Source organism: Paramisgurnus dabryanus, chromosome 11 (assembly GCF_030506205.2).
Source record: "Paramisgurnus dabryanus chromosome 11, PD_genome_1.1, whole genome shotgun sequence".
NCBI lineage: Eukaryota > Metazoa > Chordata > Actinopteri > Cypriniformes > Cobitidae > Paramisgurnus > Paramisgurnus dabryanus.
Window position 1 is genome coordinate 39,447,542 of NC_133347.1, and position 17,480 is coordinate 39,465,021.

Consider the following 17,480-nt stretch of genomic DNA (forward strand, 5'->3'; position numbering starts at 1 on the left):
ACCTGAACAGCTGAGCTCTGGTCTCCGCAGCACAGCTGCATCAACAGAGAACGAAACTGTCTGGGAGAAAAGGGGTTATGTCGCGCCTAGGCTGGACTGCCCTGAAATGTTTTCTGTGTGCTGTTTATCCAAACATACTGTGTAATACTGTCGGTTATGCGACCTCACTATAGTGGCGAACGGTATTTAATTCCTCTAAAAAGAGTAATTTCCGTGCTTACCATACTGTGTATTGACACCCACGGTTGTACGGTGTCTCTAAACACTTTATCGCCTTACTGACAAGCAATCAGTAATACGCACACATGGCCCGCTGTCCATAATTCTATCGACGCTTGCCGAAAAAACCCGGTTTGGCCATATACTGTGTATTGACACCCCACGACTGTACAGTGTCTCTAACACCTTTCTGCCAAATTCGCTCGCAGCCCACCTCAGTTTCTCCGCTACGATGCTGATGGCGCAAACGAGCACGGTCTTACGGCTGTTATTCTCTCTTCCTAGAGAGACGACAGCCTCAGACTTTTGCATGGCTCCAAGCGTTTGAATCGCGCCCTCTCCGGACGGCCACTCAAAGGCTTACAGCCAAGCGGTTTATGACGTTTTTCGGCCATATAGCTGATTTATATTAGCGGATCCGAAGACGCTCACACCTCCGCTCCAATACTCGGAGATATTAAGGGTAATATCAACCTCAAGTGAGCTTGCTACCCGCCACAATAAGTTTCAAAGCTTAAAGCGCGCGCACAGTCAGACGCGCGCGGCATCTCGTTTAAGACGGGCACACGTACCCCTCTAACGAGCCACAGAAAGCTGAATATCGTGGCATTCTGTTTATAAGTCCACTTCAGTTTGACTAAGCAAAGGTCCCGCCCCGAGCTGATGGCCGGGAAGCTTGCTTAAGTTACACACGGCTGCATGAAGTGCTGTCATTACGAGCTAGCCCAGCATCTGCTGTGTGTTGAACACGCTTTACGACGGCAATCAGCCTTCGACGCGTGGAACGCCGTTTGTCTCATATAAATCACCTTGTACTGTGAATACGGTACATTAAGAGGTTGATTTAGCACTGCAGCACTCTCGACCGTGTTATTGTGATAATGCGGTCGGGCAATCTACGGTGGTTTCATTATTTACCGAACCAGACTGAGATCTCGCCCCCTGAACAAGCTGACGAGTCATCTCCTTTATAAACTCATTGCATCGCTTTATAAGCTATGTTCAATCAGAGTGATACGCATCTCAGGCTTAAACTTCCAAGATTCAATATTAACCCATTACGATGGGCGTGCGGAGATGGCATCCGTGGGACACGACCTACATTACGTGCCTTATGACACATTGACACAAGCTGCTAGGACCCCTTTCATGAGGCGTCCTTATGCAAAGTCTGATCCATTCTGCCTAGTGACATTTGAAAGTCTAAACCCCCCGCGAATCGTGGGTGGAACACTTTTCTCCTCATTACAGAGGCACGGCGGCTCTCTCCCCTACCTATATCTATGTGGCCGTGATAACAGCGAACCACACTTTTACGACCGACCATTCATTTAATTCACAAGCCTGTCATCTCTTAGATGCGGACGGCGGCGGTAACAGCGAACCATGCTTTTACGGCTGGCCATTCACTTTATTCATAAGCCTGTCATTTCTCAGATGCGGACGGTGCCCGAGGCACAGCGCTCTGGAACTGTCCAAGGTCCTGTATGACACATACGTCTGACGTACATCAGACGATCAGCCGTTCATCTGCGTCACAGATCACTCACTAGAGCACCTGTCAATACAGGTTATTTATGGATCGTTGACGTTATCACCTCCCGTGACAATTATGCTCACTTGTCTTAGAGCATGGGCATGGTCTTAGAGGTTTCTCATTTGACAATTGTGACACGGCCGGCTGGTCCCCGCCGTCCACGTTGTCAGTTTACAGCTTCGACATCCCTGCTTCGCACACTACTGAGGTTTGTTGCATTAAAGGTGCGCCCATTAGCTCACCTGTATGCACGATATGGTTTTTAATTATATGCGTCCACCGTGCGCTTAGAGAAGCTCACATGTACACGCTATAACATTTTGGTATACAATAAGATGCGCTTGGAAAAGCTCACCTGTATACACAGCTGTGTTATGCTTTGTGACACATACATTGTTGTTCATCTGTGTACGTTCACGGTGCGATGGGTGCCCACCGTTACGTTCATCAATCATATCTGTACACATTCACGGCGCGTTCTGTGCACTGATTTATCTATACGCATTCACGGTGCACTGAAGAGTTCACCGTGTGCGCACAATTTATTATCAGAACACATGACGGCGCGCTCGAGAATCTTGCCGGCCTGTGCATTATAACACTCTGATTCATCTATATGCATTCACGATGTATTCGGGTGTTCACCTGTGCCCGTGCAATTTATAGTCAATACACATTTAAGGCGTGTTGTGGATTTTTTTAGTGATTATGAAAAATAATTTTCAACAGAGGGTTCCATTGCCAAAAGATGACTTTATTGCATACAACAATAAGGCCGAGTTGGTGGCCAGGCAACTAAAGAGTTTTTTTCAGAATGCAACCTATTATACAGTTCTCTAAAAGTTGAAACCCCTCCCATGTAGTTGTTTTTAGCATGTTTTTATGTTTGACAGGTGTGGTAACTTCATTCCTTCCAAATGTCAGCCTATGCATTTTTAGCTCTGCTCTCAGTTACCATATTTTAAACACTGCATACATTGCAGTCTTTAAGACTGCTAGTCTTCAGCTTACAAGCATGAGACATACATACTTGCAAAACACATTTGAATCTGAATACCATGTTCACCAAAGATATAGTTCTGAATTAAAAAATCTTCTTCATTCCACCCTTTGAGACTTTCACAAGTCTCACCCAAAGTGCAAGCCATCTTTCCCTTACCAATGACTAAATCATGCTGCCGCACTTTGGTGGAGTGTGGAACAAACATCTTCTCTTGGAGAAGTAAAAGAACCTACTCCTTCAATTAATAAACCTTTATGATCATAGAATATACTTCATTATGTCATTGTTGCTGTAAAATCAGAACTCATAAAAACATCCATATTCATCATAAGAGTGGAAATTAGTCAAATACCTTTTCAATTCTTATTATCTTTTTCTGATGTAGTATTACCATTTTCAAACTTTTGCAAAACCCATTTTTGATGCACTTTGTAATTTCCTATATGAAGTAACTTTTCATCTTGATATTTCAACATTAACATTTGTTTCAATATAGGAAGTACACAGTAAAATAACAATTCATCCAATTAAACTTGCAAATCCTTAACCTCTGATAATTTGCATCATTTACCTTATACCTTTGATAATATTCATCCTTTAACCTATACCTTTAATCATTTGCATCATTTAACCTATAAATCATTTGACATACCAAAATATATCTTTGATAATTTGACAAACCAATCACCCATTTTCCTAATTTTAAATCACACCAATTCCACATTAAGATTTTTTCTTCCTGTATTTGTTGCAGTTTCTTACCTAAACTCTTAAGCTTATTGATAGCTTCAATGAGTATCTATGTTGTATTTTTAGCATAACATTAATCTCCGTACAATAAAACTATACCCCTTTGTAGTATCTCATTGTTTTTCTAAAATTGTTAAAACATCATTAGTTAAATTTAATAAACCTGTGTTGATTATAGTAGATATAATTTAGTAATTCTAGATTAAATCAATATTTATTCTAATCATGATTTTATCTCATCTCTTGCTTAAATTGTAACAGGTAATACCAAACCAATTTAGGGATAAACTATTTTAGTTTTATAATTTGTTTTCTCAGTATTTTGTTTAATATACTTCAATATAATCATGATGATTTCTTAAATTAACCTTAGTCTTGTACATATATATTTCTTCTCTAATTGCAAAACCACCATAAGTTATCATTTCCCATCAAATCAAAATTAAACCAAAATAATTCTGCTAACATTACTGTTGGATCTTCATATGTCTAGTGCTATGATCTGATTCCCACATTCTTTTTACTGTATACCAGCATTGTCCACCCTTTCCATACCTTAAGCCAAAATTATTAAGGATTTATAATAGCTTTTGGATTTTTATATTTGATTTGTTCAAGTTCTATGTTATAGAATATTCCCTTTAAATATCCCTCATCTTTAGTTCCATAAGGTCTACTGTAGCTTTAATATTCCTTAGTATTTTTTTTTTTTATTCTGCCTTTTTTTCCTATTTTAATGCTTTTACTAACTTTCCAAAATTGAGACTATTTACCAAAATATGCCCTATAAAATGGATATTTAAACCAGAATTTGTCAATTTGTTAAATTGAACACCCCTATAATATCATGTTGACTTTTGACTATTATTACCTTTCGTGATTAAGAGCATAATAAACAATTGTTCATACCAATTTCTCTTAGCTTTGAAAATTACCCATTTGTACTATTCATTATGTTTTTGTTGTTTCCCATAAAATGTCCAACTTATTTTTTTCCTTCCGTTGTTGTCCTTTTTCTTCTTTTGATGTCCTTGTCTCCTTTTTGTTTTGGTATCTTCAGTATTTTATCTAAACTTTGGTTCTGCAGAGATTATTGTAGAATAAATTCTCACTGGTGTTACTGGTCCTCGCTGAAGTGTTACTGATCCTTGCTGATAGGTGAAAAGTTAATTGAAGAAAAGTTTGATTATTGACTACAGTTGTGTGAATTTACCATATGTTGCTCATAATTATCAAACTGGTTATTAGCTTTATTTTTCAATTTCCATGGCTAATTCCTTGAAGTTTTCCTTGTGTGTCCTTTACACATTATCAGCAGCTTTGTCCCTGTGTATTGCTTGTGAACTCCACTGCTTTGCACTCATTGGTTGTTGCTCCTGAAAGTCTCTTCTCATTTACAAATTTTTCTTAACTTTGTTGTTGTTGCTTGATATGCCCTGAGTGGTCATTACTTCGTTCTTTTATCTCTTTGTAGGCTTGAATTGCTTTTAATTTTTCTGTTGTTGTCTTCTGTATCATGTCTTTTATTATTTTATTTTCATCAGCTCTCTTCTTCATTATTGTGTTTAAGTTCTCCTCTGCTCCTCAGCTCTCCTCTTCTGTATCGTGTTTTTGTTGTCCTCTTCTTCGACTGGTATTTTAGGAACTTTTTGCAATGGCTCAGATGACATCAGATGTGCTCCTTCCCCCTTGGCCTGCTGTTAGAGCTGCTCTCCTTGGTCCTTGTTTTATGTCACTCTCTCCTGAAGACCCTCAGATACACTAGATCCCATGGCATAATATGGCATTTTATCTCCATCTCCTCATCAGGCTCCTTTTCTTTTTCCCTGCACACAAATAGCTTATGCATACAATTAGTTTTATCACATAAGATCTCATCTTTATTTGTAATTGTTCCAAAAGCTCCATCTGCAGTCGTTCCAGAGGAAGTCCTTTTTGGGGATGAATTTTTGTTATATAGTATTGCGCAGACATTGGTATTGGCATTGGTCGACCAATAAGCATTCCATGCAGTGTTAGTTTGCAGTCTGTCACTCGTTATTGCAAGAGACAAAGCATCCAGTCAGTTCAGTTTCATGCTTTCACATTTTTTTGCTGAGTTTGACGTTGAAGGGATGGTATACTTTTTATGATTAAGGATGGTAAACACATCTTAGTCTTTTCTTTGTTCTTTATTGTTGCAGTATTCACTTTATTGTTTTTAAATAAATGCTGATCTTGGGATTACTTCTTCTATCATTCTTTTTTTATCATTACTCTTGGCACAAACTTTACCTGTCGAACAGAAATTTAACCAGTATTGAAATTGAATAGATATGGAGACCATTTCTCAAATATGGAGAATAATACCCATTTTTTTTTTTTTTTTTTTTTTTAATCTTTAATTTTAATTTGTTCTTTAATACCTGTTTTTAATTTGAAATTAAAACCACCCATCTGGAAAGGTAACATTTTACTGTACAATAGAATGATTTATCCCCAATGTGTACATTAGATGTCTTGAATGTCTTTCTTTGTCCCCCTTTAGGTGCCACAAAATATTCCTAACATCCAGCGTGTTCTTTTTTTCCTTCTATCTTCTAAGTAAGGCTTTTGTATTAACACTATAGAAGCACTACTTCTGTATGGCATTCTGAGGCTTCTTTAGCTTCCAAATCCGCTGTGTTGTTACCATTAATAAAATTATCATTCATTTTTATATAAGTTTAATCTTTTATGATTGCCAATTAATTTAATAATATTGTAGCAGAAATTAACCCCACTTGTCCAGTACATTGAATATATATTCCCTCATTATTTTGAAAGCCTCTTTGTTCCTATACCAAATTGTATATTGTTTAATTTCATAAAAACATACAAATATTTCTTCTGTTTGAATACTTAAATATATAAAGCAAAGATCAATTACAATATTTGTCATCTGGGAAACATTTGTTAGCAATGTGGATCTGGATATCAACTGGTTAGTCTTACAATGTCATTAATTGGATACTTCATTTATTACTTTGTTCTCTACATCTTTTAACAATTAATACATCTTCTTTATCTTGCATGTTGTTATCATCTGTATTTATTCTTTGCATTTACAAATTATTTTTACTTTAGCACATAAGTCTAATGTTATTCCTAAGCATAATGGATTTATCCTCCTGGCTTTGTATAGCTTTTTGTTTTCATCATATCCCATAAATCCTTTTCTTCCCAATCTTTTCCAGTATACAAGAGACCTGTGGAAATAAATCAGTTACATTAAGTCATTATTCTATTAACTGATTTTCAACCATACTCTTAACTACTTCTTCTTTACCTTCCTGTGATGGTATGTCAATTTCTTGTCCTATATTTTATTTTTTCCACTTTTTAAGTTGAATATCTTTCTCATGATCATATTATAATACACTGAAGTTCCCACTTTGATAACTTTGCATTAGAAATTTGTGCTTCAATACATTTTCCAATTTATTCATTGTTTGTTGTACATCACTATTTATTACACTAATATACATTTGCTTTGATTCAGTTAATATCACTTTAATATACTTGTACCCTTCTGGAGAACACTAAATCCAATGGCTTAATTCAAATTATGCATATCTTCCTAACCAGTAAACAGGAGTGTGATTTTGATATGAGAATAGATATGGTCATGGTTTTGTTTATTGTTTATAGACATACATTGAATTAGCAATACTTGTCCAGAGAATCATATTCTTAACAAATCTTACAACTGGACCATAAACTGGACTTTGAAAGGCTGCTGTCACCCTCCCCCCTTCACTCACAGAGCTGGTACATGGATATAGCGAAAGTCTCTCTTGGCGTGGCCAGGTTTTTTGTAGTCCTCAGCATGTTTTCTTTGTCTCTCCCAGTTCAAGTTGTTTTCTTTCTGGGATGGTGATGCTGCAAAGTCATTTATGATGGGTACAGGATTCTGGTTTGCTTTTGGAGAAATTGCTGAAAGTAGCTGAACACAAGAGTCATCACTGTTATTCACTTTGCATTTCAAAACAGTGTGATCATTCCAGGGTCTCCTTCTGGATTTCCCTCAGTCTCTTTTTTATTGTCTCTGAACAAAACTGGATTCTCTGTGTCTCCCAGTTTTCTCTCTGTGCTTTAGAGTCCAAGCAGTGGCTGCCACACTGCTATGATGTGTTCAAAAATAGTCCCTCCTCATGTAACGTTAGTCCACCGGTCAAAGGTTTCTTTCATTTCTCCATTGCCACAACTTAGTCCTTTTCCCAACCCCATGAATGCCTGAGGGTAAGTGATCAGCCTCCCAAGGTCCTTAAAACCTTCATTAAACTAAGAAATTGTAAGGCCAATGGCCTAAGCCAACCTTTATCTTTTTCCCCATATCCACATTTCTCCATCAGATAACACCTCCTTTTTACTCTCCCTCTCTACTCTCTCCTTATTTTACTTTATTAATTCTTTTTAATGTTTTTCTTATTTTTCTTTCTTATGTATATCTTCTTACCTCTTTTTCACCTCTTTGTGTAACAATGCCTCTTGTCTTTTTACTCTACACTCTTATACTCTTTCTGATAATACTTTAAATTTCTTTCATTTAGTATCTTTCCTCATTTGTAAGATTTACTCCCAAACCTGTTTAATTTTCCTATTTTATATCTACCGATCATTTCATTTACATTTTACCTTTAATTTCCACAGTGCCCTTGAGTATTGGAAATCAACCTTCTACAGTATGCATGATAAATATAGATTAACACTTTATTTTGTTCCATTATCAACTTCCTTTAACATTCTATCATATATATGTTCCCCTTAATTCATTAATTATGCCAATGCTTTTTTCTTCAAATCCATCCTTCTTTTCTTTCTTTTGATTTACTATAGATTTATTTACAATATCCATTTCTTTACACATTGCAACATCAAATGTTCCCTTCATGACAATTTCTTAGACACATTCTTTATTAGATCTCTGCCCAATAGATATTTCCACAAGAATAACAACTATGACTTTTCACTACACCTGTTACTTCTCCATTCAATCTTTTCTATCATATTTAGCAATTTTTTAACTTTTTAACATTAGAAAATTAACAAATAAAAACACTTTTATTCCAGTTAACTTTCAAGCTAAGTAAACGTCAACCATTTTCTCTCCAATATTACTTTTTCTACACTGCAAATGTTTTTCAAGCAGTTCCTTACTTAATTAATGTTTCTCTTTCAATTCAATTTGTTTCATTTGTCAAGTAATACAATTTTTTCCTTTAGTAAAAACCTCCTTTCAACCTATATATACCATTTACTTATAGTTTTACCTATAATCTCTTATTACTTTATTATATAAATAATATATCATTATTATTATTTTACTTATATTAACCGGTATTTCACTTCACTGCTAGCTCCTTTCATCCACAGCACTCAGTCAGGCCTGCACTCACTCTATTTATAAAATACACCCAGTCATTCACACTTTAAAACATGACACCACTTGTTTTTCACTGTTGAGGATCCTTTCCACTTTTACTCACACAAACTTTTTATCATGCATTAGGGCGGTATCCACAGAATAATATTTTATCCGTTCAGACCTCTATTATATAAATATATATAAAGAGCTGTTATCATAAAAATTATTTCTGCCCTTGCAGACCCCTATCCACTTTATAACACTTTTGTTTCATGCTCTGTTTATTTATTTTTTATTTTTTATATCATTTTTATCCATACACTGTAAAATATGCAGCATTAATGTCAAATTAACATATATGTTTGTTACCTTAAAATAACAAAATAAAACATGAATGGCTTGCAAAACCAAAGTACTTTTCCTTTTGCTATCATTATTTTACAGTGTATCCGCTTATTCCATAAGCATTTTTAATAGTCTGTTCCAGTCTACCTGTATCCGTCAAGGCCCTCTTACAGAATAAACACAGATTATTTAATTTTATCTTATTTTTTTTTTCCATAAGCATTTTTAATATTCTGTTCCAGTCTACCTGTATCCGTCAAGGCCCTCTTACAGAATAAACACAGATTATTTAATTTTTTCTTATTTTTTTCATACACTGTAAATAAAATGCAGTATTGATGACAAATCAACATATGCTTAAATACTTAAAATAACAAATTGAAACATGGATTTGCTTCCAAAACCACGTTACTTTTTCTTTATACAAATTATTCATTTACAGTGTATCAGCTTATTACATCTAATCAATAGCCCTCTTGCAATAAGCATTTTTTATAATCTGTTACAGTCTATTTGATTCGTCAAAGGCCCTTCGTCAAAGGCCTTTTATGTTTAAATAAACACAGATTATATATTTCATTGCCCCTCAGCAATTTAACTTTTTATTGCCCCTTAGCAATTTATCAATCTGTTCCAGGTTAATGCTAAAACAAGGCTTACTTAGCAAAACCACAGATTACACCTTGAGCTCAGGCTGTTTTAATCCCTTCTTCATCATAAAAATATCACACCATGCATCAAAATCCTTGGAAATGGAACCCTTTTTAACTTGTATTAATCTTAGTTCTTATGTTGGAAGAGCATTGTGAACGTCTTTCCACCATGAGCCAACCCAGATGAGCAACACAACAGTACACCAGTAAATAAGCAAAAACTGCTTACCTGGTCCTGTGTATGCCGCTCATCCAAACTTAGCCCACAGCGGTCATCCACCCCCATGCTCCTTTCCAATCCCATCCTCGTCGCCAAATGTTGTGGATTTTTTTAGTGATTATGAAAAATAATTTTCAACAGAGGGTTCCATTGCCAAAAGATGACTTTATTGCATACAACAATAAGGCCGAGTTGGTGGCCAGGCAACTAAAGAGTTTTTTTCAGAATGCAACCTATTATACAGTTCTCTAAAAGTTGAAACCCCTCCCATGTAGTTGTTTTTAGCATGTTTTTATGTTTGACAGGTGTGGTAACTTCATTCCTTCCAAATGTCAGCCTATGCATTTTTAGCTCTGCTCTCAGTTACCATATTTTAAACACTGCATACATTGCAGTCTTTAAGACTGCTAGTCTTCAGCTTACAAGCATGAGACATACATACTTGCAAAACACATTTGAATCTGAATACCATGTTCACCAAAGATATAGTTCTGAATTAAAAAATCTTCTTCAGGCGCGCTTGGAAAGCTCACCGATCTGTGCACTATAATACTACCTATATGCATCCCGATGCGCTCGAGGGTGCACCTGGGTTCACACTATTGTGGTATCTGTATAATCCCACGCTACGAACCGTTCTGCCGCATATTATAGTCAGATCGGCCGTTCGTGAGCTTCGCAGATCACTCACTACACATATGTCTGTTGCTAACAGTGGTTATTTAGATGGATCGTTGAAACCATCGCACTGGCTCACGCCCCTCTATGAGCTATGTCCTATATAGAGCCCACTCTGTGCGAGTTTGGCTTCTTCATGAACTTGGTCTACAGGGGTATCTATATTTGATATCTGCTACGCGGCCGGCTGGTCTTCGCCGTCTACGTTGTCAGATTGTACAGCTTAGACGTCCCTGCCCTACGAGCGCAGGTTCTCTCGGCTCAATCATGCACGCTCATGCGTTTTATGTGTACACCACGGTGCGCTCAGCGAGCTCACCAACGTGACTCTGAATTTACTTATCTCGCACAGCCGCGGCGCGCTCGGTACCTCGCTGTCTTGTGCTATGTTATGTGCCCCCGGTGCGTTTAAAACCCCACCGTGTGCGCGTCAACAATTTATATGGTGCTTACACATTTGCTTTAAAGCTGTGAATATGCCGGGTATAGGGCCACACGCAGTGTCTCTCCGGTAAGGCACTTCAGTACGTTGTGTATGCACGGCGTAATGGGATTATGTTCCCCCATAGCGTCAGCTAACTGACGCAATGCGAAGTGAACCGTATTGAAAGGGAACGCTTAGGTTACTCACGTAACCCCGGTTCCCTGAAATAACGGGAACGAAGCATTGCGTCTCTTGCCGTGCTACAAACGTCTACACAGCGAGTGTTATTCGGCTGCGCGCTTCAGTCGAATAATAATGAGCTCCTGACGATTGAACCGCGCTTATATAAGGACGTGTTCCTCCCGCGCGCGGGTTCAAACGTCATTGGTCTGTACTTTGTACAGACGTTAACCAATAGGCTTCAGTCACGGAGTAAACAGGAGTTTCCCCCATAGCGTCAGCTAACTGACGCAATGCTTCGTTCCCGTTATTTCAGGGAACCGGGGTTACGTGAGTAACCTAAGCGTTTTTAACAGTATTTGTCAAGTAAGTTGTTATGTACAATAAACATGTATTTTTCTGTAAGCAGATCTCCTGGATGTTGTGTTTTCCATTTTTTAAGGTGTCTAATGGATGCTTGTAGTGTTTTATATTATAGACTTATGTGTGTATGATTTGAAAGCTTAGTTTGATTTTGAGTACAAGTGAAATGGTTTTGAAGGAATTGTTTGATTTTGCTAGAAGAGTTAGGGGTTCTGTGAATTTTGTTTAAAATTGGGATTTGTGTTTAAGGTTTTGAGAAAATGAGTGATGGTTTCAAAAAATGTGTTTTAGCAATTCAGAAAAACTGTAAAGGCGCTCTAAGCGAATCTGTGTGAAGTCCCTTCTTGTTCGAAGTGTTGTCAAACAAAACGGAGTGTAGACAACTCCTCCCCCTTCCTCTCTCTCCCCCATGCCCCTCCCTCTCCCTTCCATGCTTCCTCATGCGCACTAACCCCACCCCCAAATTCTTGTTGTCGTTTATTGGCTGGAACACGTTTGTTATGTTTCGTGGTTGTACTGAGGGCTATTTCATAAAACTCGCTTGGAAAAGTGAGGTTTAAAGTTACAAACTTGACTTGAATTAACCTAACAAATGAGGCGAGGCTAAAGCGGTTTCAAAAAAGGTAAATGAAGTTTACGCAATCCAACTAATTTGATCCAGATTTCCCTAGTCAAGATAATTGCGCGTGCATGCTATTCTTGAGCAGCCCTAGAGGTCGAGCGTGGATCAAATCGATCAAAGTTAAAGAAAAGGCGGTAATTTGTGATAAAAATGTATGAAAAATGTTATACTGACTGAAAAGTATATTACTGCTGCAATAAACAAAGCCATTTAATGTATAAATAGTCCTTATACATTAAATCCTTTCATGCAGCAACTAAAATAAAATCTTTTGTATTTCAGAATGATCACATGAAAATTTCAAACAATGTCAGAAATGATAGCCTAGTGGTCAGTGCTCTCAACAGCGCATTCAGTAAATGTAACTTACATTTAAAGTTTTTTTATTTGGGGGTACATTTCAAAAGCAGCAACTTGAGTGGAAAAAAATAACAGGTGAAAATAAAACATAAATATATTGTTCATAAGAAGTGTAGTTGATTTAAGCATAATCATATGCTAGAAGTGTCTAATCTCATATAGCTGCCAAAGATGTTGACTGGCAGTGAGGAGAGCACTGGCATCTATCAGCAGCACAGCTTTACTCCTGCAGATGAACTGTTCTTGAAAGAAAAAAATAGGGTCACTGAGAGCATGATGGGTGGAAAGCATCTGCATTTTTGAATGTACAGTAGTACAATGAATGATTGTGTAAAATGATATATGTTACACATATTCTTGACCAATCATTATTACATGACATGTTACACAAAACATTTTTGATGGCAAATTATGTGTGCTTTATAGAGCCTCAAGTCATCATGTTAAACCCTGGGAGTATGAGAGATTTTAAACCACTGGTTTATTATCACACTGTTAAAAAATGAGCTGTAGTTATGCAGCTGTTTGCCAGTAACCTATGTAGATTTAAATGTATGTTATTTACTGGCAACCGTTTGTTTAAAGTTAAATCAACATTAACAAGTCTATGTTTTTAAAGAATAAAACTATAAAATAACAGCCTCATGCAAAGCATTTTTGGAACCAGAAATCCTCATCAACCTTTTTCTGTTGTTTCCTTCATATTTTGGTTCCCAGAATGCTTTGCAGGAGGCTGTAATTTTATTGTTTTATTCTGTAAATAAAAAGACTTGTTAATGTTTAATGTTCATTTAACTTTGAACAAACTGTTGCCAGGAAATAACATACATTTAAATCTACAGTAAGTTACTTGCAAACAGCTGACAGTAATACTGTCATTTCTACAGAATTTTTTTAACAGTGTAGTGTTAGGTGTTGATAGATAAACAGAGTTTCATTAATGGTCTCAGGGTGAGGATCAGTTGAAGAGGTTAGGGTTACAAGTAAGTCTACAGTACAAGCCTACTTGTGTGGTGAACAATTATTGTCTTCAGGGGCCTCATTTATAAAATGCTGCGTAAAAACCATCCTACATTTGATCTTACGATCATTTATTAAAAATGCGTACGTGTGATTCATAAACCGAACGTACGCGCAAAAAACGCGCGTACCCCTTTCAAATCTATAAATCGCAAATGAACTTGAACTTGTGCGCAGCCGAGCAGTTTCAGATCTCCGGCTTTAAACGATGCCTAATTAATGTCACAGATATATAAAAGAGCACTTCTCAATATTTAAACCAAATTTCGAGCAGCAAGATTGGCTTATATTTCCAAAAACCTGCAGCAATCAGACAAGCAAAAGTGCGTACGTCTGCTCAGACCCTGACCTGACGCAAAGCACTTTTCCACGTCAAAGACAACATTTATAAATATGCACTTTGCCGTGGATTTTTGCGTACGCAAACTTTACGATCAAATCTGTGCGTACCACGCTTTATAAATGAGGCCCCAGGGGCCTCATTTATCAACAGTGCGTAGAAAATGTTCTATATTTGTACCTACGAATGAAATTTAGAATGTTGATTGACATTGGCTTAGCCCAGTCAAAATCCAACCCAGGTGGATAACTTGCCAGTTTCGAAAATGAACGTAGCAAATGGGTGACGTTATATCGTTCAGTCGTGCTGTCGCAGTTGATCCGTACGGATCACGGCCCACGGTTTGGCTTGCGATTGCCAGATTAATACGCAAATTTAAATAGGATAAGTTTATCATTTGCACGTGTTTCAAACGCTGGCAAATGCTAACACTCAAGTGATTAAAAACAATTTAACCGCAAAAAGGCGCTAAAGTGAGCAGCCTCGTACCCACATGCGGTTTAATGTGTCCGGTCCAGCTCCAGTCAGGCACGTGCCCAAGTGTAAATCTCAAGTTTAAATTTTAGCAGTTAACTAGTGCAATCCTTTACAAAGACAATCGCTGCAAAAACGGATCTATATGCAATGTAGTTACCAATTTACGCTTGTAAAAGCAACAAAGAAGTCGCAATGACGCGTAGACGCACATATTCAAAAGACGCCACGCGAGTGAGTTAGCTTATGAAAACATGACAAGACTAAAGGAAGTTTCTAAATAACAATGCATATCCTATGACTCGATCATTATTGGCTTCTGTAGATGGACATCAGAAATGTTTTGTGCAAAGCAGGGAAAGGGAAGAAGAAAGGAGAGATGATGAGTTTAAAAGAGGTAAGAGAAACTACATCCTCACCCTGTCAGGTCTCAAACATTATCAAACAAATCTCTGGAAAACCTCTTGTCAAGTCTATAGAATTGCATTGTTGCTGAGAAAATCAACAGATGTATGTGTTATACTGTTCTGTATTTTCAGATATGAAATTAATATTTAGTTTACTAATATTTAACTCTAGGACAGTAACTTGCATAACAGTTAGCAGTAACTATGACTGAGATTATATAGTATAGCAGTAATAAAATGACTGGTTTCTGACAACATTCTTGTAAAAATAAGTTATTAATCATTGCTATCATTGTATAATGTAGAAAATATAATAATGCTGTCATTATTTCCAAACATGTTATGCCATTTATGCATCCAAACATGTTAATAATGTTAGGTATGATGAAGATTACACTTGTATATATGTATCTTTTGCAATAACTGTTGCACTGTAGAATAGTGGGTTAAGCAAAGCACATTGTATAGAAGTTTTGCACACTTCTTGCACACAGGGATTTTCTGCTTGGGGCCCCCATAGACCCTAGAATCGCCTCTGATGATGAGGTTAATAACACATCTGTTTGGTTCACTTAGTACGGGAGGATGTCTAACAAAAGAAAACAAATCTGCATGGGAACATGTTACCAGTGAGTTTAATTCCGTTGGGTATGAGAACACTTCTAGAAATAAAAAAGTGGTTTGACATTAAATTATCAGCCAAAAAAAAAAAAAAAAAAAAAAACGCGTCACAGCACACCGACGTGAAATCTGTAGGAGGACAGACAATGACAGAACTTTCCTTGGACAGCCGCATAACCAGCATCATCGGCGCGATCTCTGAAAACGCGCTCCCGGCGGAATGGATGATTTGCCAAGTCTTCCAATAATGCAAGATAAGCCACTGTGTCAAGCATTTGATAGAGCTTTCTAATATAGGGTTAGACACTAATTTCATGAATTAACTTCAACACTGATTTGCAGTTACTTTATTAACAGTAATCATTTTTAACACCTTGGGGTGGATAATAAATAGGCAAAGTGTTCTTTTAACGCTGTGGATGGATGGTCCTGTGTAGTATCGCTATTCTACCACTAGATGCTCTGCGTACGCATACTCCGAGGTGTGCGTATATTTACACACAATTCTACGTATAAGTACAATTTGATAAATTCCACACTTTGCGTAAAACTGTTCCTACGCACACTTTACGCACACTTCTGTTCGTACGCACGCTTGATAAATGAGGCCACAGGACACTAAAAATCTTCTCTGGGATCACAGGCAAAAAAAAAAGAGCACACCATCACATAATTATATTGTGTTCCTTCAGACAGGCAGACACCATACAAATACTGTAGATCTTTAAAATAATTGAATTTTTTATGCTTGGTGTTCATAAAAATGCACATGACTGTACTTGACTTGTGTGTGTTGTATATTTAAATTTAATCTCCTTTCTGTATGACAGACAATCTGAATTAAATATATATTTCATCAATACATTGCAATTATATGGATTTAGATACATCTTAAATTTAGATACAAATTTTACTGCTGTGGCTATTTTCCTTATATTGGGTAGTTAAGATTATCATTTATATTCAACATTTGATAGGTCTATAACATACCATATTATGAAACACTTGCCTATATTTTATTAATTTTTATTGTAACAGAATTGATCAAATTTAATATATAAGTTGATTTTCTTTAATTGTTAGATTAAAAGTGATTAATAAAGTCAAATAAAATGTCAAAGAGTCAGTCTGTAATATCATTGCATTTACATTTCAGTGCTAGTGGAAGTAGCCTGACAGTTAGCCTGCTCCGGACCAGGCTAGTTTCCAAGCATAAATTTACATAGTAACCGGGGCTGAACTAGTTCAAGTTTGTTTTATGAAATGAAATCCACCGGCAATAAGCCAGACTTAACATCTAGTTTTATGAAATAGCCCTCTGTAGGCTCCGCCACTTTGTTTTTGTTGCCGTTTATGGAGTAAACGAGATTTTCCGTCTTTCCGCAATACCGCTATTATCCACCAGGTGGCGCCCTTCCCCAACTTTTTAAAATCGGAAGTATTGCCCTATGGCAAGCTGCTGCATGTCTGTGTCTGTTTTAAAGGTTTTACAAGAACAGAAATGAGTGCCAAAATAATCACTCTTTAAATTCTTAGGGTAGACTTTCACTTTTTGATCGACGAGTCATTATCTATAAGTGCATCCAAATTATAATGATATTGTATAAAATGGACTGTCTACAGAGACCGCGTTTTTTTACAGTCTGTTCAGGGGACAGGCAGCTAGCAGATAGTGAGGAGATGTTTGCTGTATGTAACAAAATGTTTGTTGCAATGTTTGAAAAATAAAATGTTTTATGTCCTAAAACGCATGAATTCGCTTAGAGTGCCTTTAAGATGAATGTGTTGACATGTTTAGTGATCCTCTATACATCTTCTGAGAAAATCTGCCTCTCTATCATCTTTTTATACAGTACCCAGTCATGTTACTGACATCTT

General features: G+C 36.8%; 1 long non-coding RNA gene across 1 annotated transcript; it reads right to left on the reverse strand.

Moving 5' to 3' along the window:
- Positions 1-5,861: 5,861 nt before the first annotated feature.
- LOC135753317 (uncharacterized) lies at positions 5,862-10,614 on the reverse strand. Its single transcript, XR_010533592.1, has 2 exons — positions 9,488-10,614; positions 5,862-9,387 (listed from the first exon to the last, which is right to left on the reverse strand). It is a non-coding gene; the product is annotated as an uncharacterized lncRNA (long non-coding RNA).
- Between the last annotated feature and the right edge of the window lie 6,866 nt (positions 10,615-17,480).